The sequence below is a fragment of the Apium graveolens genome, chromosome 2 (assembly GCF_009905375.1).
Source record: "Apium graveolens cultivar Ventura chromosome 2, ASM990537v1, whole genome shotgun sequence".
Lineage (NCBI taxonomy): Eukaryota > Viridiplantae > Streptophyta > Magnoliopsida > Apiales > Apiaceae > Apium > Apium graveolens.
The window spans coordinates 162922642-162945097 of record NC_133648.1 but is presented as its reverse complement, the minus strand read 5'-3'; positions in this window follow the sequence as shown (position 1 = coordinate 162945097).

Here is a 22456-nt window from a genome sequence, read left to right as displayed (position 1 = left end):
AATTCTCATCCGGAATGATTTCCTATCAATGTTGGAGAACTCCCCGGAAAAATATGTTTAGTTCAATCTTCATTGTTGAATTTGTGGCGCCCTCCAAACCCGGGTCAGAAGTTTGGGGTCCACAACACATATTCAATATATAAACCTGTATATAAAATATTATTTGCAATGACCCTGCTTTACATAACCACGGATCGCAAAAGGTTAAAGTATGAAAACAAGCCACAACCTTAACCTTTATTACAACGTACCAAATCCCAACTAATTTAATTTACAACTGAAATGAAATTATTCTTACAACCTTACTATCTCACTTATGCAATAAGCTCCTGCTAGCTCGATCAATCATAATCTGGAATCCTAGCTCGAATATTGAACTGGGAAACCTCGCTATCAACCGTATCCTTCTTAACTGTAGAATACATAGAAAGATTTGCAAGAGTGAGCTAACTAGCTCAGCAAGTCAAATTATCAATATCTGAGGTTAAACAATAATAAACGGGGTGATACAAAGGAATTAAGTTTCTTGTTAAACAACCAATAGAATTGGATATTCATTTTAAGTTTTTAAAACCAAGGTTAGTCTGCTGATCAGTCATGCACTAACCTCGAGCAAAGCACACAGCATTGCTCTAACTACTGGATCCAAGGCACACATTGGCCTAACTTGACCATCGATATGGTCTGACCACGAATCTGGTCCACACAAAGAAAACTATCCAATTCTAAAGCAGTTCATATGATAAATAATAGAATTCAATAAAACCAGATCATAATCAATAACAATAAAACATTTGTATAAAAGCATGGTAAAAATTCATGGTTACGGAAAGGGTATGTCAAAGTACATAAAAGAAGTGGCCTCCAGCCGGTAGGATAATCGGGTATTAGATGAATAGTGTTTTTACAAGGTTTTGGTACTTTGATATCACAAGGCATGGATAAGTATAAAAGTTTCTGTATGTTTAAATAATTTTGTTCCAGTGTTTGGTATATGATGGTTATATATTTGTGGAATAATATCGTATTTGTGTGGTTTAATATCTGGTAAATCAAATGGTTCACAAAGAATAAGGCTTGCGGCTCAAAGATCAAATGATATGGCTCAGGTTCAAGGCTGAAGAATTCAAAGTATTTACAGTATAAAACAGAACTATTTTGGGTATTAACAGTATGTCACAAGAGAATATTTGCATTATATTTCGAGAAAGGTTTAAAAATACTTGCCTTATCATAATCGATTTCAACTTCACTTGTACTTGTCTAATGACTCCATTCAACAATCACTCGTCTGCTTTTCTTATGCCTCGCTTCTATCCTCTGATTACTTGTTGTATTTTCTACATGGCAATTCTATTTTCTGATCACCTGCTTCCCTTTCTTACGCCTTGCTTACTCTGCTAGGCATTATAAATATCTATCAATATTTAACTTATACGATTCTATTCGATATACACTTCCATCTACCCTTCGTTTCACCCAAATCCGATTAACGGATCGAAAGTTATGCTATAAACAAGTAATCACCGAATATATAGACCGACAGTCAACCAACAAGTCACATATAACACATAGCACGTCACATAATCAATGATATATCATTTATAAAGAAGTCCCGGGTCATAAACAGGCTTTCAGGTAATTAAAATGATTTTTAAAACATTTTTCGGAAATAAAACGGGTCGTTGGATCAATTTCAGAGTAATAAACAGGGTTCGGTTGGCCAATTCTGGCTTCGAAACAATTTTATAATAATTATCGAGCCTTGGAAATAATTTAAAATAATATTTTAAAGCTCGAAACTATTTTTCGGAATTTTTAAATCATTTTTAAATCATCTTTAAATAATTAAATCCAATTAAATAATCAATTAAAATCAATTAATAAATAATTAAACTAATTAATCAATTAATATTTAAATTAATTGATCAATAGAATAATTATTATTAATTAAAGTTAATTAATTAAGTAATTTAGATTTATTAATATATTTTTTTTAAACTAAAAATAATTTTCAGAATTAAAATATTGATTTTAAAATATTTAAAATAATTTTTGAAAATAAACTATAATCAGAAATATCATTTTTATAAATTTTGAAAACAGAAATCAGGTTTTTGTAGTTTTTTAAAACAGAAGTGCAAAATTTGAAAATTTTCCAAACTAGGGGGCTCGAAATGCAATTCGACCACCCTCCTTCCTCAACCTCGCCGGCGGACGGCCGGGAAGCCATTAACGGCGACCCGCCGCCGCGCAAGCTCGCCGGAAACACACCATATAGCTCAGAATGATTCAAAAACTCAGGGAAATGTGTGGGTAATTGCCAGGAACTTATTCCAGCAAACAAATCAAGCAAACAAACTCTTATTTAGCCGGATTTGTGCCTAGAAACGAAGAACTCCAGCGAACTTTCAAATCACAACCACGGGCACTACAAGCAACGTCGATTAGCAAGGTATATATGAACAGATTGCAAATTTCAAGGGGAACAAAACCCACTATCTCTCAACATCTGTTAATCCCTATTTAAGAAACCCCCAATTTTACTCAAGAACATTCAAACGAATATAAACCCTAATTATACAATTCGAGAATCAAACCCTAATTTGAACATGTTATTGAACTCCAAATCGATCATATGACATACCAAAATCATCAGGAAAACAAGCTCTATAACATACAATCATCAAATCATTCAAACAACCATCCGTACAAAAATTCATAATTTAAATACCAAGAAATTCGAATATAAATAATTAAATAGAAAATCACCTGATATTTCTGGGTTGAAATTGATGGAAGATTTGGATTCTAGATTTCAGTAGCTTCGTTTTGAGTATATGTGCGCCAAAATCGGATATCGATAACGCCTCCGAATTTGTGTTTGATTATGAAGAACATAATATAATTATAGTATTTTCTCTGTAGAAATTATGTAAATACTGTTTACAAATGATTTCTAGTACAAAATAAAATACGGTAGAGGCTATTTATAATTACGGAAAATTAGTATCCCGTTGGATCATTCCGGATATAAAACGGTACGTTTATTTATAAAAACTGATCCAGACGGTACCGGTTTTCGAGATAATTATTAAAATCAGTACAATTTGTACTGCGGTCTTGGTCTCAGCGCCTGGTTACACGTATTACGAAGTGATAATTGTGATAGTTTAATAAAAAGCTCCCGTTCATCGAAAATACGAGTTTTATTGATTTACCGAAACGAATAATGTATCGAAAATGTTGCGTCGGGACCCACGCAGGACAAACCGTACGCCGGATCGAAAAAGTCGAAACATGGAAAATGCTCGGAATATTGCAATTAGGTTAGGAAGGAGTTCCCAGAAGAGTTTCAGGTTATAAAAAAGTAAAAACGGATAACGTTGGTTGGTTACCGTTTTTATAAAATAGATTTTAAATACCCGGAAAAAGATTTTATAAAATCCATATAATCCCTATAAATTCATGCATCAACATAAAAATAATTAGGAAGATATGAAAATTATCTATATTTTATTTGGAACATATAAAAATTGAAATACTTAATTAATAACATTTTTAAACATTCAAACACATTTAACACTTAATAATTAATTCACAGAATAGATATTGAATACATATTATAATTATCTATTAGCAAAGATAATTGCACGATATATCCCGGATATTACAGATTTGGTTTATCAACATTAGTTTCAGAGTCTTGAACAAGAATCTTATCTAATTCACAATAAAACTCTCTTTTTTCATGTCCCTTTTTTGTAATATTATGGAAGATGATTATGTTAAAATAATAAATTAATTAAGTAGGACAATTTTATTATTTGTGTTAGTGTATACTGAAAATATTTATTTGAAGTATATACATTTATTTCTGGCCAGTTTAATTGAGAATCATTTGAATGTTTACATGTTGTCTAATATTATATATTGTGAACAATCTAGTATCAAATGGGATACAGAATATTAGATTGTTAAATACGGTTATATAATATAATAAGGTTCACAGCACAGGTGGTGTTGGACAATCCACTGGTATGGCTGTAGTATTATTTAGATTAGTTTATATTGACTAATAAATAATGCTAGTATACTTTGTGTATATTGAACATGATCAAATTTAGAATTGTTCCCTTAATACTGATTAAGAAGGAGAACTAAGATTCTATGTTATTATTAATGCTTAGGTTCTTAATCCGGAAATAGTAATTGACACGTGTATATTATTTACATGCTTTGATTTATATATGAAATAATTCTTTTGAATTATATCATTATATTTTGGGTGATGGAATTATATACATGGTGGATATTATTTATTGAAGAAATCCATGTCCTGATAATATTCGGGTTAATGATGTCCCCTTGAAAACTCAAAAAGATTTAATTATGTGAAACCCTGCAGGTGGAATTTATTCTGGCATAATTAAATAAAGGTTGAGTGGAAGATCAAGGATAAAAGATATTAATTAAATAAATTATCAGTAATTTATTTAATTAATGGACATATGATATTTTAAACATGGGGAATTTAATAAGCAAATAATATTGGAACCAAATTAATTAAATTACAGTATTAGGAAAGGTAGTGCAAATATTAATTCTTTAGTGGATTGAATTAATATTTAATTACATTGGGCTAGGCTCAAGATGTAATTAGAAGGCCCAACCTAATTATCCATGGTCCCTATTGTAGCCTATATATATTCTTATTCTCTTCTTGCTTGGCAATTGTGTGAAAACTTATTGTAGCCACCAAGGAGCAAGAAGAGAGGATAACTTGAAAAGACGGAGGCCACACTTCGCTCAAGGAAATTTGGGAATACAATAGAAGAGCGTGGAATCAACCATTAACAAGGTAATCTTCTTTTCGTAATCTTTATCGTAAAACGTAGTAACACCCCAAGTCCGTGGTTCCCAACAATTTGAGCTAGTACCGACCGACCATCAAATTTTTAATATTTCCTCTAGTATAATCAGTATATATTAAAAATAATTGTCCATAATATTTCTAGAAAAAGATTTGTTTCATTTGGAGAAAATAAAAAAGGCAACACATTTTACTTAAAAAATGGTATAAATTAAAAATAATTGTCTAAAATATTTGTAGAGAAAGAGTTATTTTAGTTGCTGAAAATAAGTTTTACTTAAAAAGGTATAAATTAAAAAGAATTGTCTAAAATATTTGTAGAGGAAGAATTGTTTTAGTTGATGAAAATAAAAAGGCAACATGTTTTAATTTTAAAAAAATTATAGATTAAAAAGCGTTGTCTAAAATAACATTTTTTACTTGTAAAACTAATTCGTTATATACTAATTAAGTAAGGGAAATTTAGTAAAATATTGAATTTTTTTAAGGAAGGGCAATTATGTAATTGAAGGAAGGACTATACCAACCAATTTTTTAATATTTCGTCTATTATATAATAGTATAGATAGAAGAGATGACACGTCACATAAATTTTTAACTAAGTGTCTTCTCTCATAAAAAAATACTCTAAATATTATAAAGTTAAGTATATGTTAGATATAATTGATGATATCTGGACAGAAACTACCAGAAGTTCTTATCAGGACTTATATCAGTATTTACTGAAGAGTAACGTCATCATTACTTATATCAGTACTTGATGATCAGCAGATGATGTCATCAGGATTTGTCACTTCAGTAGATATTTAAAGAGGAAAAGGAAAGCAGGAATTCAAGGCGGTGAAGGACTTTATATAACGACTCGTGTATTTTTGAATTATTTAATTATGTAATTATGGAAATTATTAAATAAATAAAATATTTGTATTGGTTTTGACCGCTATGTGTTGTTTGATTATTGATATATGATTTATAATGTACCGGGTTGTCCGCGTGATTAATTATGGAGTTGTATTGAATTGTTTTCATTTTCAAAAGTGGATTTAGTGCAAATTTATTTGCGTAAATACTTGGAATGTCTCTAAAATTGTTTTTATAATTTTATAATTATAATAATTATTTTTAGGTTTTTATAAAAATTGAGAAATCAATATTTTATTAATTATTTATCTTTAAAATATTTTCTGATTATTTTTATTTGTAAAATCCATATTTAATTCTAGAATTCTTCAAAAATTATGAAACTCATATTTATTTAAGTTTGGAATATTTCGAGAATTTTAAAATTATTTTGGAAATTTTCGGGATTAATTTCAACCGCGCGTTGTTTCGTTTAATAATTTAAATCGGGTGTAAATTGTGTTTCAAAAATTATTTTAAAATTATGAAATTTACGTTCTTATTAACTTCGGGATATTCATAACATTTTAAGACTATTTTTGTGATTTTCTGAATTCGTTTTTAGTGCCACTCGTTTTGTTAATTTTGAATTGCGGGACAAAACCGGGCTTCCAAGTGGAAAACTGGACACGTGTCTAGCTCTTAGCGTTTTGTTTTGTACGTGTCCATTACTGATTGGTAATAATAATAAAAATATATACAAAATAAATCACAATTATAGCATCACTCGGGTCTATCTCATTTGCTCTCTCTTGTTTCTCTTAATCCACCGGTTTCTTTCCCTTTCATTTTGGGTAAGTGGCCGTTGTTCGTTGTTTCATTCAATCGCCCTGGTTTTTGCTTTGCTTATTGTACACATAAATATATATACATACATGTTTATATATGGGTGTGTATTACTGGCAGTGCTTTGTGCTACGATTCCTTTATATATTTTCCTTCGCCGCCCCTCTCCAATTCCGGCGGGGATGGTGGCGACTGTGGGTGGATACGGGTTTCACTGGTGTTGTTATGTTTGTGGTTCTGACTGATTGGTTGTTCTCTGTTGTTATGTCATCGTCGTTTTATATATTCCGGCGGGTATACATGTGTATATGCGTTGGTGTTGCTCGAGTCTTGATTCTCTGATTTCCTCTCCATCTTGATGAATTGATTCTCGATCATGTGTTTACCATTCTTAATCGGAAGTTTTTGAGGCTGGAAACCCCGATTGGGGCACCGCCTGAAAACTGCCGCCACCGACAGTGAGCTCCGGTGATCCGGTGGTGGGCGGTGATGACTAGTATGAGCCCTATAATCTGTTAAAACTTTATTTTAAATTCGTGTTTGCTAGTTTTAGCTGAAATTTTTGAATTTTGGATTTCTTTAATGTAAATTTTTGGTCTGATTTAAAAATTTTAAGAGGGATAATTATAAAATTAGTTGGGTGTTAGTTAATTTCGGATAATGAGATATGCCATTATTCATGTTGGTGCAGAATTTCTTGAGTATATAATTGTTGGTGATTGACTTGGTTGTGTCGATATGAAATCGACTGGAAGTCCAGTAAATAGAGTAAGTGATGTCCGAACTTCGAGAGATTATTATTACGGAAATTTGGAAATATATCCCATAATTATCGGACTTATTAATCGAATCATTTACTTGTATTATTGTATACAGACCATTTTTCAATTTAATTTCTGATGCGAGTACTAACTCGGCTGAACGTGACCTTGAGTTGTATTTGGTTAACCGCTACTCAGATAAACTAGCTAACTTATGTTGGTCGGTTTATCTTATTAAAGATTAATTAAATATAAATTTGGTTCTGTTAATCTAAGTTAAAACTGAAAACCGAGATTTCCAGCAGCCAGTAATATGTAATATAGTTGGGTGTATGTATATATACAAATATTTTGAGAAAAGGAATTCCCAAAACCCTATTCTCTGTATCAAGAGTATATGTACATTCCGAAAGTGATTATCGAACCGGGTTGTGAAGGTATGAACCTTAATGATTATGTGAGTTATGATAATTTAAATATGTATGAGTCATGATTGTTATCGTATGGGTAGATAGTTAGTGAGGATATGTCAAGCATAATCGAATGTCTAAATTAGGGTATTTCGACTCTGTAGGTTCTAGTCGGAAGGCCCGAAGAATTGGCATTGGTCGAAAGATGGTTTGATGGTCAGTCGAAAAGCTAAGTAAGGTTCCAGTTAAAGGGATTAAGTGTTAAGGTCGAATCCAGAGTGATCTAGTGGATAGACAATAAAGCGTGAGCGACAGTTGGCTCAGAGTCGATCAGTAATAGTTGTAAAGCCCTGTGAGGCAAGTACTTCTGAACTTTTCTTCAAGATATATCGCAAATATTTTCGAACTGTTTCATAACATGTCGCTATTATTCAAAATAACTCATGTTTTATATTGCAAGTGTTTTAAACTATTTAACCTTGAACCCTGATTTTTCTTGATCTTGAGCCATAAGCCTTATTCTTTGTAAACCATCCTTTATTGATTTTCAGATACCAAACCACCCAAATATGATACTGCTCCCCAAATGTATAACTACCAAACACCAAACACTGGAAGAAATTTTTTTGAAGACACATAAACTTTTATACCCCAACCATTCTTTATAACATCAAAGAACTATACCTTGAAAAACCATTATTTGTCTAATACCTGATCCTTTTACAGGCTGAAAACCGTTTCCTATACATACCTTGATATACCCTTGTGATATTCATGAATCGTATTACGCTTTTGTACAAGTGCTTTATCAATGTTGATTATGATCTTGCTTATTGAATTACATTGTTTATTATACTGAATTGTTTTAGAATTGGATAGTTCTCTAAACATGGACCAGATTCGTGGTCAGACCAGATTCGTGGTCAATTATAGGCCAATGTGTGCCTTGGATCCAGTAATTAGAGCAGTGTTGTGTGCTTTGCTCGGGGTTAGTTCGTGACTGATCAGCAGCCTAACCTTGGTTTTGAAACTTAAAATGAATATCCAATTCTAATGATTGTTTAGCAATAAACTTGATTCCTCTGAATCATCTCGTTTGATCATTGAGTAACCTCAATTATTGTCATGGTGACTTGCTGAGCTAGTTAGCTCACTCTTGCAAATTTTTTATATATTCTACAGTTAAGAAGGATACGGTTGGTAGCGAGGTTTCCCAGTTCAAGGTACGAGCTAGGACCCCAGATTGAGTTGGATCGAGCTAGCAGGAGCTTATTGCGGTAGTGAGATAGTAAGATTGTAAGAATAATTCCATTATCAGTTGTAAATTAAATTAGTTGGGATTTGGTGCGTTGTAATAAAAGTTAAGGTTGTGGCTTGTTTTCATACTTTAACCTGTTGTGATCCATGGTTATGTAAAGCAGGGTCATTGCAAATAATATTTCTTATACAGGTTTTTACATAGTGTATGTGTTGTGGACCCCAAACCTCTGACCAAGGTTTGGAGGGCGCCACAGGTTGGTAACAGAGCTACATGTTATAAGTCACTGAAACAAGCCTAGATTATCGGGATTGGGTAGAGGGTTAGGATTAGGAATAGGAAATAGAAAAATAAGACGTCATAAGGTTGAGTGCGGCTATATAGTAGGTTTCCGGCACGGTTCGTGTTGCGATTCGGGATTCTTAACTTGTGACGTGATCATCAGACAATGGCAATGGCAGATCCTGATTTCCCTGTATCATTTGATCGTTTGGAGCTTTCCGTTCGAGGATCGTCATCTTCTCACAGATTTGAATTGCACCTTGTTCCTCCATCAGTATTAATGGTACTACCTTCTGTTTTGACAGTTGCACCTCTTCAAGTTATTCTACGCTATTCTACCACCTCTTGACATGAGACTACCTATCTAAGAACCTCCATCTGTTTATTCTTGTTTTACTGGACATTTAGTTGTGAGTGTATCTCTTCCGTTCAACCTACACTCTGTTCTATACCCCAGTTTAAAACTTGTCATATAAAGCAACAATACTTATGAGGATGGATTTGAGAGCTACAGTAAATGGTGAGTACCTGAGATATAAATAAAGGTGAGAAGAAGTTTAGAAAGAAGATTTAAGTGTTTCGGAGGATAGTTGCTACCAGGTTACAAGAAGCCATTAGTGAATAGGCCACCCATGACTAGCTTGTGGAGTGGATTAGATAAGTACTGAAAAGAGAGTTAGAGGAGATTATGGATCTGGAGCTTTCTTAAAGTTAGATAATGGTGTTATGACGATGTGATATGTTTATAGTAACAAGGTGATTTGACATTAGCCGACTTGTTGACTATTGGATAGTCTGTTCCACTTAACAATTGCAAAGTTGATGACGGAATCATTACCAGTATGAAAGCCTTGATGTGAAGCTATGATTGAGATAACATGCAACGAAAATTGAAGTTTTTGTCGATTAAGGAAGGCAAATGGACCCGATAAAGGAGAGAAGGTAGATTGAAGTGAACGGACCTTTATGTGATCATTTCTTTAATTTGGTACCTTGTTATAGGTAGGAAGGACAATAACCAACTCGTATAGTAAGGACAACCAGATTTTGTGATTTTCAATTTTTTTTTAAAACAAGTTTTCGAAAAAGATTTTCCCTTATAAAATTTCTAAAAGTTTTTTTTGAATAAAATCAGTTTTAAACATTGGTTGTCAAGTTACTACTTGAGTTTCTTGTTTGTTAAAAGACCCGGATTACCTGGATGAATACTTGTTTCAGACTTAGTATTGTTAATTCAGAGAACAAAGTAACCCGCAATTATGAAGAAGTTGATTATTCCTAACGGTAAAGTGTAAATATTGTTTGATAAGATAATAATAAAATCCGCGTATGGAGTAATTATTCATCCAGTGGCAGAGACCATTAAAGTTTAAAGAATTCATTGATGTAAAAGGAGCCTGGGCGTGATCGAAGAAGATTGGGAAGATTTCCAGACCTCTCTAAAAGAAGAATATTATTAACAAAAGGATCGTTATGTTGAATGGTTTGTGGTTATTCTAAATTAAAAAGAGGAAACCCGAAGTTATCTGATGAGAACGCCATTAAGATCGAATTGTTAAAGTATTATACGTTTAGGTGCGATGTTAAAGACGCAAGACGTGACAAGTAAGAATTTACCATAATGCTTAATTTGCGAAGGCATTTCAGCGTACTTTCTAAAGTTGTTATATGGAATAATGGGAATATGATCGAACAAGCTCGAGAGATAAATACAAGTGAAATGTGGATGGTGACCAATGGTATCATTCTTGTCTTCAACACTACAGCGTATATTCCTTTTTAATTCCTCAAAATGTATGAACTTCTTTTCTTAATAAACTCCTTATGATGACATCAAAAAGGAGGATATTGCATTCCTTTCAAATTTAATTGTTCCCCTCAAGTTTGCTCTCTGATTTGGACGAGCAGTATTATGGTGAGACGCTTTGTCAGGAATGACAAAGAGTCGGGTGGGACACCACCTAATCATGTGTTGTATGCCATATGGTATGAAAGACTGGCTATCTTAAGTACCAATGTGGTTGTCTCATTCATATTCAAATCCTTACTTCTTCTTTCTTTTCAACTCTAATTTTTGTTGAATTGTGAATCCTTCTAGTTGTTTCGTTGTACTGTCGTTCTTAGCAAGAGTTTTTCAAATGGAAATCAAAGTATTATGAACCAAGCGGACAAAGTTCCAGCTACCTCTTATGCATGGGAAGGAAACAAGGGCAAATGGCGAGAATTGCAAATCACTAGCCCAGTTAGGGATGCACTAAGAGTCAAGGGAATCTACTCCAATAAGGAATATGTCTTCGAGAACGAGAATTTGCGATTTTCCTGTGAAATATGCTATTTAGATTACGGATGTGGTGACGTGAATGATTATTGTGGATACCTTATGCGTTAAAGTATTGAAAGATGTGGGAGCAACTTGATTGTTTAGCTCCCAAGGTTTTGTTGATAGAATAAATTACCCTATTGAATTGATAAAATTATGACTAAAGGACTAGCAAATTCAAGAACGTGTATTTGTTAAATAAGTGAGTACCAATGGTGGAAGTGAGATTTTTGGCAATAAGTTTGTGAGGATTTGACATTATTTTAAGAAATAGACTAGCTATTTAAGCGTAATGACCGGGTAGACCGTTTTGATGGAAAGATAGTTCTGAAGGTGCCAAATGAGAATGTGATGAGGTTCAGAAGATGAAGGAAGGTAAAGAATTGTTAACAATGATCTTGGTGATGAAGATGTGAGCATTATGGTGAATATGGGATAAATAAAAGACAGAAGCAAACAAAATTTGAAGATTTTACAGCAATTAAGGAGTTTCAAGATTTGTTTTCAGATGAGTTATCAACATTTCCTCCAGATAGAGAAATGAAGCTCGCGATTGACTTAGCACCTGAGACGAAGCCAGTGACTAAGGCTTTACCCAAAATGGCACTAGTTAAAATGAGGAAGTTAGCAAAGCAGATGCAAGAGATGTTAGAAGAAGGAGCGATTAGACCTAGTGTACCCCATAAGGTGCACCGGTATTAATTGTTAATAAGAAAGATGGAAGTATGAGATTATGCGTCAACTAGCGAAAGTTCAACAAGTTTACTATCAAGAGCAAGTATTTGTTACCTCGAACCAATGATTTGTTTGATTAAACGAAAGAAGCAAAGTACTTTTACAAGATTGATTTAAGACTTGGTATTTCACCAATTGAAGATTAAACCTATGGATCAAAGATAATTTTCAGAACTAAGTACTGTTCTCGTATTGTCATTTGGATTAACCCATATACCAGTAATATTTGAACTTGATGGAAAGAATCTTTAAGGAATATCTGGATAAGCTGTAGTTGTAATACTTAAATTCAACGGAGGACCATGCAAATCATTTAATGATAACTGGGAAGTTGGAGAAGAAAGAAGTTGTATGAAGTATAGTTCTTAGCATGACTAGTCAATATGGAGAAGATCAAAAGAGATTCAGCAGAAATTAAAGTTATTATGAATAAAGAAAGATCAAAAGCACCAGCAAAGGTAAGGGGTTTTACCATGGACCGGTTATTATTGAAAATTTGTGCAAGATTTCTTGAAAGTTGCAATACCTTTGACGAAGCTAACCAGGAAAAGCAAGAAGTTTATATGAAATGGAGAAGGGTGAAGAAAGTTTTGCGGAGTCAAATGAAAGAATGGTTACAGCAGCTGCTTTATCACTTTGAAGGTATCAAGGAGATTTGGTAATTTATAGTGATGCTTCTTATAATGGAGTAGGATGTGTGTTGATGCAACACAATAAAGTTATTGTATATGCACCCAGACAACCGAAACCTTATGAGCAAAAGTATCCTACTCACAATTGGGACTAACAGTAGTAATATTTTTTTTGAAAGATTGGGAAACATGATATATATGGAAAAAAGTTTAAGATCTATGCGGACCATAAAAGTTTGAAGTATGTACTCACGAGGAAAAGCAAATGTAGAGGCAGGCAACAAGTAAAAAGGAGAGAATGAACATATAACCTATACCAGAAGAATTATCTATGGAATTTTAGAAGTTGGAGTTGGAAGTCAGACATATAATCCCAAGGAAATAAGGATGGGTAGTATGACCTTTCAGTCTTGCTAAGAAAAGATAATGAGATGTCAAGGGAAGATAATGGATCACGATGTTAACAGTCAGTAAGAGGAAGATTATGTACCCATAAGAACAATCATGATATTCCTAGATTTTCTTCTAGCACTTGGATGCTACAAGTAGAAGAATTGAGAAATGAGATCCCACAGAGAATTCACAATATAAAGTATTTAATTTATTAAAGAAATGCCAAGATATACGGAATTTAAAGAAAGATAGTGATAACCAGGTATAGGAAGGAAATTTCAAGATGGATTAGGAAGCGTTGGACATGTCAAAGAATTAAGGCGAAGTATTGGAGGCCTAGTGAATAAGGTAGCTCAAGGAATGGTTTTACAAGAAGCGAATCGTGAAGTGTACCAGTGATGTTAAGGCAAAGAAGGAATGAAATTATGAGAGTATGTACTGATTATCGGGAGTTTAACAAAACAACGAATAAAAATAAGTGACCCCTATAAAGAATTGATTACTTATGAGACCTAATTTAAGAAATGTGTTAGGTATTGAGGATTAACTTAAAAGCCGACCTGAGAACATAACAAGGATTATGATCAAAATGAGTTAAGAGCATTGCAAGATCTGGTGATATTATGTGAAATAACAAGCGTATCAGTTGGCTATAAGGAATTAAGGAACATATTGTAAAAGGAGTACTCAGATAAGCGAATTGTATTTATTGATAACATCTTCAGCTATTCGGAGAATAAGAAAGTTTGTGTGGGATGCTCAAGGATTTTCTCCAAGGATTAGAAGGAAAACAACTATAAGTTGAACTTTCAAGTATGAAATTTTGAACAAGGTTAACAAAAGATTCTAATTAATCCGTTAACAACTACCTAAATAAAGCCATAGGGTAACAGATGCCTCGTGCAGAAAGAAAGGATTGGATGTAATTAAGACCCCTGAGAAGTTAATAAAAGAATTGGAAAGAGTGGAATATGAAGTTCAAATACCTAAAGGTGATAAGAAGTGAATATATGACATTACTTCTCAGCCTTAACTGATGGGAAAAAAAGTAAAAGATGTTTAAATGTTTGGATACTAAGTGGAAAATGAGCACCGCCTATCATCCTTAAACAAAGGGTCAGAGTGATGAAGCGATTCAGGAAATATAAAGTATGTTGAGAGGTTGAATTTTAAGGAAAACTGGGATGATCATTTATCATCAATGTCATCTTTAGAATGCCACTTTACCAAGCCTATTATGGACTCAAGTACTTTATTGAGATTAAGTGGGAGAAAGAAAGTCGTCAATTCATAAGTTAATTCAGCACACTAAGGGTGTAGTGATATTGATTGAAACAGCTCGGAATAGACAAAGAAAGAAGGCGAAATTGTATCGAGAGAGAGTATGAGTATGGAAATAGGACCAGTAATGTTAGTAAAAGTTTCACCTTGACAGAGATTGGATAGGTCTGAATAGAAGGGACACGTTGAGTCCTAAATTAGTGAACCATTCGAGGTATTGATAAATATAGATAGAGTTGTTTATGAGTTGATGTTACCGTCACAACAGTATATACATATAATATATTTTTCCTGTCAATGTTAAAGCGATAAGTATCTGATTTGAATTAAGCGATTGATTAGGAGCGAATGGGCTTTTGTCTAAGTTTGTTCTGCACATAGTGATCGATCTAAATTCTTGATCGTTAAAGGCGAGTTCTTGGAAATGAGAGTATATCCATAGTAAGTACGTTTGAAATCCTCGAGTAGAAGAGTCTACTTGGGAATTAGAGTCAGATATGCTTGACAAATATCCTCACTTATGTAATTAGACCAGATTCTGAGGACATAATCTTTTTAAGGGGGGAAGAATATAATGACTCGTGTATTTTTGAATTATTTAATTATCTTGTCCGCGTGATTAGTTATGGATTTGTATTGAATTGTTTTCATTTTCAAAAGTGGATTTAGTGCAAATTTATTTGCGTAAATACTTGGAATGTCTCTAAAATTGTTTTTATGATTTTATAATTACAATAATTATTTTTAGGATTTTATAAAAATTGAGAAATCAATATTTTATTAATTATTTATCTTTAAATGATTTTCTGATTACATTTATTTGTAAAATCCATATTTAATTCTAGAGTTCTTCAAAAATTATGAAACTTATATTTATTTAAGTTTGGAATATTCCAAGAATTTTAAAATTATTTTGGAAATTTTCAGGATTAATTTCAACCGCGCGTTGTTTCGCTTAATTATTTAAACCGGGTATAAATTGTGTTTCAAAAATTGTTTTAAAATTTTGAAATTTACGTTTTTATTAACTTCGGGATATTCATAACATTTTAAGACTATTTTTGTGATTTTCTGAATTCATTTTAAGTGCCACTCGTTTTGTTAATTGTGAATTGCGGGACAAAACCGGGCTTGCAAGTGGAAAACTGGACACGTGTCTAGCTCTTAGCATTTTGTTTTGTACGTGTCCATTACTAATTGGTAATAATAATAAAGATATATACAAAATAAATCACAATTATATCATCACTCGGGTCTATCTCCTTTGCTCTCTCTTGTTTCTCTTAATCCACCGGTTTCTTTACCTTTCATTTTGGGTAAGTGGCCGTTGTTCGTTGTTTCATTCGATCGCCCTGGTTTTTGCATTGCTTATTGTACACATAAATATATATACATACGTGTTGATATATGGGTATGTACGACAGGCAGTGCATTGTGCTACGATTCCTTTATATATTTTCCTTCGTCGCCCCTCTCCAATTTCGGCAGGGATGGTGGAGACTGTGGGGGGATACGGGTTTCACTGGTGTTGTTATGTTTGTGGTTCTGACTGATTGGTTGTTCTCTGTTGTTATGTCACCGTCGTTTTATATATTCCGGTGGGTATACATGTGTATATGCGTTGGTGTTGCTCGAGTCTTGATTCTCTAATTTCCTCTCCATCTTGATGAATTAATTCTCGATTATGGGTTTACCATTCTTAATCGGAAGTTTTCGAGGCTGGAAACCCCGATTGGGGCACCGCCTGAAAACTGCCGCCACCGGCAGTGAGCTCCGGTGAGCCGGTGGTGGGTAGTGATGACTAGTCTGAGCCCTATAATCTGTTAAAACTTTACTTTAATTTCGTGTCTGCTAGTTTTAGCTGAAATTTTTGAATTTTGGATTTATTTGATGTAAATTTGTTGTCTGATTTAAAAAGTTTAACAGGGATAATTATAAAATTAGTTGGGTGTTAGTTAATTTCGGATAATGAGATATGCCATTATTCGTGTTGGTGCAGAATTTCTTGAGAATATATTTATTGGTGATTGACTTGGTTGTGTCGATATGAAATCGACTGGAAGTCCAGTAAATAGAGTAAGTGCTGTTCGAACTTCGAGAGATTACTATTACAGAAATTTGGAAATATATCCCATAATTATCGGACTTATTAATCGAATCATTTACTTGTATTATTGTATACAGACCATTTTTCAATTTAATTTTTGATGCGAGTACTAACTCGGATGAACGTGACCCTGAGTTGTATTTGGTTAACCGCTACTCAGATAAACTAGCTAACTTATGTTGGTCAGTTTATCTTATTAACGATTAATTAAATATAAATTCGGTTCGGTTAATCTAAGTTAAAACTCAAAACCGAGATTTCCAGCAGCCAGTAATATGTAAATAGTTGGGTGTATGTATATATACAAATATTTTGAGAAAAGGAATTCCCAAAACCCTATTCTCTGTATCAAGAGTATATGTACATTCCGAAAGTGATTATCGAACCGGGTTGTGAAGGTATGAACCTTAATGATTATGTGAGTTAGGATAATTTAAATATGTACGAGTCATGATTGTTATCGTATGGGTAGATTGTTAGTGATGATATGTCAAGCATAATTGAATGTCTAAATTAGGGTATTTCGACTCTGTAGGTTCTAGTCGGAAGGCCCGAAGAATTGGCATTGGTCGAAAGATGGTTTGGTGGTCAGTCAAAAAGCTAAGTAAGGTTCCAGTTAAAGGACTTAAGTGTTAAGGTCGAATCCGGAGTGATCTAGTGGATAGAAAATAAAGCGTGAGCGACAGTTGGCACAGAGTCGATCAGTAATAGTTGTAAAGCCCTATAAGGCAAGTACTTCTGAACTTTTCTTGAAGATATATCGCAAATATTTTCAAACTGTTTCATAACATGTCGCTATTATTCAAAATAACTCATGTTTTATATTGTAAGTGTTTTAAACTATTTAACCTCGAACCCTGACTATTTAACCTTAAACCCTGATTTTTCTTGATCTTGAGCCATAAGCCTTATTCTTTGTAAACCATCCTTTATTGATTTTCAGATACCAAACCACCCAAATATGATACTGCTCCCCAAATGTATAACTACCAAACACCAAACACTGGAAGAAAATTGTTTGAAGACACAGAAACTTTTATACCCCAACCATTCTTTATAACATCAAAGAACTATACCTTGAAAAACAATTATTTGTCTAATACCTGATCCTTTTACAGGCTGAAAACCATTTCCCATACATACCTTGATATACCCTTGTGATATTCATGAATCGTATTACGCTTTTGTACAAGGGCTTTATTAATGTTGATTATGATCTTGCTTATTGAATTACATTGTTTATTACACTGAATTGGTTTAGAATTGGATAGTTTTCTAAACGTGGACCAGATTCGTGGTCAGACTAGATTCATGGTCAATTATAGGCCAATGTGTGCCTTGGATCCAGTAATTAGGGCAGTGATGTGTGCTTTGCTCGGGGTTAGTGTGTGACTGATCAGCAGCCTAACCTTGGTTTTAAAACTTAAAATGAATATCCAATTCTAATGATTGTTTAGCAATAAACTTGATTCCTCTGAATCATCTTGTTTGATCGTTGAGTAACCTCAATTATTGTCATGGTGACTTGCTGAGCTAGTTAGCTCACTCTTGCAAATCTTTTTATATATTCTACAGTTAAGAAGGATACAGTTGATAGCGAGGTTTCCCAGTTCAAGGTACGAGCTAGGACCCCAGATTGGATTGGATCGAGCTAGCATGAGCTTATTACGGTAATGAGATAGTAAGATTGTAAGAATAATTCCATTATCAGTTATAAATTAAATTAGTTAGGATTTGGTGCGTTGTAATAAAGGTTAAGGTTGTGGCTTGTTTTCATTCTTTAACCTGTTGCGATCCATGGTTATGTAAAGCAGGGTCATTGCAAATAATATTTCTTATACAGGTTTTTATATGGTGTATGTGTTGTGGACTCCATATCTCTGACCCGGGTTTTGAGGGCGCCACACTTTATCTCAGAAGAAATCATACATGGATATGTAATAAGTTTCCTTTTTGTAATAGAATAAGATTCCTTATTGATTGTGTAACTGTGCTCTATATAAAGCACAGATTAGGTCCATGCTATAAGCATTGCAACATTGTTATATCATTCGCATAACCTAGTAGCTCTCAAGGAAAATTGTTCATCCTTTGAGAGAGTACTTTTGTAATCAGTTTTTATCTGTTAATATAAAACTGTTGATTTTCTTAAAACTTTATTGAATTGTTTGCATAAACTGTATTCACCCCCTCTATAGTTGATTACGGGCCTAATAATTGGTATCAGAGCATGTTGTTGACATACAAACAGTTTAAAATCTGAAAATCAATCTTAAATGGCAGACAAATAAGCACCACAGCATCCACAACCACCACCCCCAACCACATCACAGATAAGCAGCAATATGAGTAGGTATGAAACCATCAAGGTGCCAATCCTGAAGATACATGAATATCCAATCTAAAAAGTCAGGATGGCTATATGCTTGGAAGCCACATATCCTGAATGTCTAAGAAGGATTTATGATGGTCCTCATAAACCAATGAAGGTAGTTGTTTCTGTTGCAGGAGAACCAGAAAAGATAGTTGACAAAGACAAGAAGGACTATTCTCCTGAATATCTTTCATCTATTATGAAGGATGCAAAAGTCAGACACATCTTGCACAATAGTCTTGATAGTGTTATGTCCAATAGAGTTATTGGATGTAAAACAACAAAAGAGATATGGGATGCTTTTGAGGTAAAGTGTCAAGGCACAACTGATATCAAGAAGAACATGAGGGCATTACTTACTCAATAATATGAGCACTTTGACTCAAGAGACAATGAGTCCTTAACTGAGATCTATGACAGGTTTCAGAAGTTGTTGAATGAGTTGTCTCTTGTCGACAAAGAATATAATTTAGAGGACTCAAACTTGAAGTTTCTTCTTACACTCCCTGAAAAGTGGGACTTTAAGGTCACATCAATAAGGGATAATTATGAACTTGATGAAACCATTCTAGATGAAATTTATGGAATACTGAAATCTCATGAACTAGAGATGGAACAAAGAAGCGCGAGAAAAGGATCCAAGTCTAGACCAGTTGCACTCAAAGTTGAAGAAAAGCCAAAAGAGAAAGCTAGGAGAAAAGGCTACTCTAAAGGAAAAGCTATGATTATAAAGTCAAATACTGAATCATCAAGCTCTGATGATGACTCAAATACTGATAATGAATCAGATACTGACAGTGATCATGATAACAATGAAGACATGGAATAAATGGATACTCTATTGGTTCAAAACTTCAAGAAGATGGTCTACAAGAACTTCAAAAATAGAGAAGATTTTCCATAAAAGGTTCAAGTTCCTTAAACTCTGACAAGAGGAATAACAGGAGAAATACTGCTGGAAGGAATCAAAGTCTGGAAAACTTGACAAGTTAAAGGAAAGATGCTACAACTGTGATGGAATTGGACACTTTGCAGGTGACTGCAGAAAACCCAAAGCTGAGAAGAAACAAGCCTTGATCTCAAAGAAGAAAAACAGGGATGATTCATCAGATTCAGATGATGGGGTTAACTATATGCTGTCATGGAAAATGCTGATACTGAGGCTGACAATGCTGAATATGGATCAAACCTTATAGAATATTAGAATCGAGAGTGAAAACTCTGAGTTAAAGAAAAGAAATGATCACCTAAAAATTGAGTTGCTTTCCATGCTAGAAATTCAAAAAGAAATAGATAATGATGTTTATATTAAAGAAAAATTGTTAGAAAATCATGCTTATCTAGAAAAGGATTTAGCTAAAGAAAGATAGTTTATTAAGCTTTGGACTAACTCAGGAAATTTTAGAGAATGGTTGTTGGGGATCAAGATTAGGATATGTTAATAAATCTAGTTCTGATAGGAAAATTATTAAAAAATTGAGAAAAATAAACCAGTAAATACTGATACTAAGGTCAAACTGAACAAGGTTCAGTTGAAGACTATTAAGTTTAATCCAAGTGTCGATGCTGTAAAATTAGTTAATGAGGTAGGTTCAACCTCAGCACCTAGATCAAACTTAATTACTGATAAGAGTGAACAAGTTCACACGAAATCAGTAAATATTGGTTTAATGACTCATAACAGATTAAGCAAAAGCTGAAGGATTTACACATGAAAAATAAGGAGAAAAAACCTGAGAAAAATTGGATTGGCAAGTTAGGTGTTAATAATAATGGTAATTATGTAACTCCTCCCAATGCACCTAGAAAGGCATGTTAAACTATGGTAGTACTAATCATCTTGCTAATTCTTACAGGAAGACTAAAGAGATAAATAATGTTCCTTCCAAATCAGAGTTTAGGAATAGAACAGCTAGATATAAACCACAGAGTCCTTATTTTCATTGTGGTAGTGATTGACACTCTATTTATACCTGAAAAGAGTATCACATTTTATATTATGATTATTATGAACTGAAACCCTCTTTAAAACAAGCAAAATATATTTCTGCGTGTGTAAATACTGATAGTAAGGATGTTAATATGTTAGGTCACACACACACTGTAGAGGGGGTGAATACAGTGTATAGTACACTCAAATCGAACTTTAAGAACTTAAGTAACAGAAAACAAACTTTATTGAAACAATAAACTTTGTTACAGTATGGAACTGTTACCTCTCAGTGATAAACAAATATCACGAGAGCTGCTAGGGTTATATTGAATAATCTTTTTTAATAATGATAACAATTATAGTGTAAACCTTATGTCTGTGTTTATATACTACACAGTTACAAGATAATTGCTAATTGATATGGAATATAATTCTGCTTCCTAAAATATATCAATCAGATATCTTTTCTTCCAAGTATTCCATTCTTCATGGAATTCCTTCTTCATGCATATCTCTTCTTATGTTTATCTTGATCTTCTTTCCTTTAATCAGCTACTGTCCTTATCTGATTATCCTTCAGCACTTAAGTTCTGATATCTAACTTCTGATGATTATCTCCTGATAACATACGTACTGATATCCTTAAGTCCTGACTTCCAGTATAAGTACTGATCAATAGTTAAGTACTGATTTATCCTGTTCAGTAAGATCTGAAAGCTAAACATAAAACATATTAGCCATGACATTATCAAACATATCTACCAATCTCCCCCAACTTATAAATTAACATAATATACAAGTTTAACAGATATTTGATGATGTCAAAAACATTAAGTACAAATGCATGAGAATTAGACTAGATAACTACAACTTACAGTCCTTAAAGTTTTTACTAATTTCAACTTCTGATAACAACTTCAGTCTGTATAAATATCAGAATTTAAGCAGTTGTAGATCTTCGACTTGGCTTCTTCATTTTCTGATCTCTCTGATGTCAGGAGTTGTTCTGAGATAGTTCTTCAACAAACATTTCTCAGCATATCTTAGTTCATCAATCATTCTCCTTTTAACATCTTTAAGCTCTGCAGTATCTTCACCAGTTTGAAAGATTGCAGCTCTGAGATCATTGATCTTTGCTTTTCTCAACTCCTGATCTAGTCTTATAACATAAGCTTTGTCAGACTCTAGATTGAATTCAAGTCCCTTAATACCAAGATACGTTCTGATCTGTGCAGTATTAGGCTTCATATCAACAATATCACCATTGTGATCTCTGTACTTTGGAACATATATGCTGTCAGACTTAACAGAATAAAGCCTTTTCTGTCTCTGAATCTGTTCTTTGAAGTAGTTTGCAGCAGTCCCTGTTATTCTGTCATCCACTTGAAGTAAGAAAAGTACATGCTCCAAT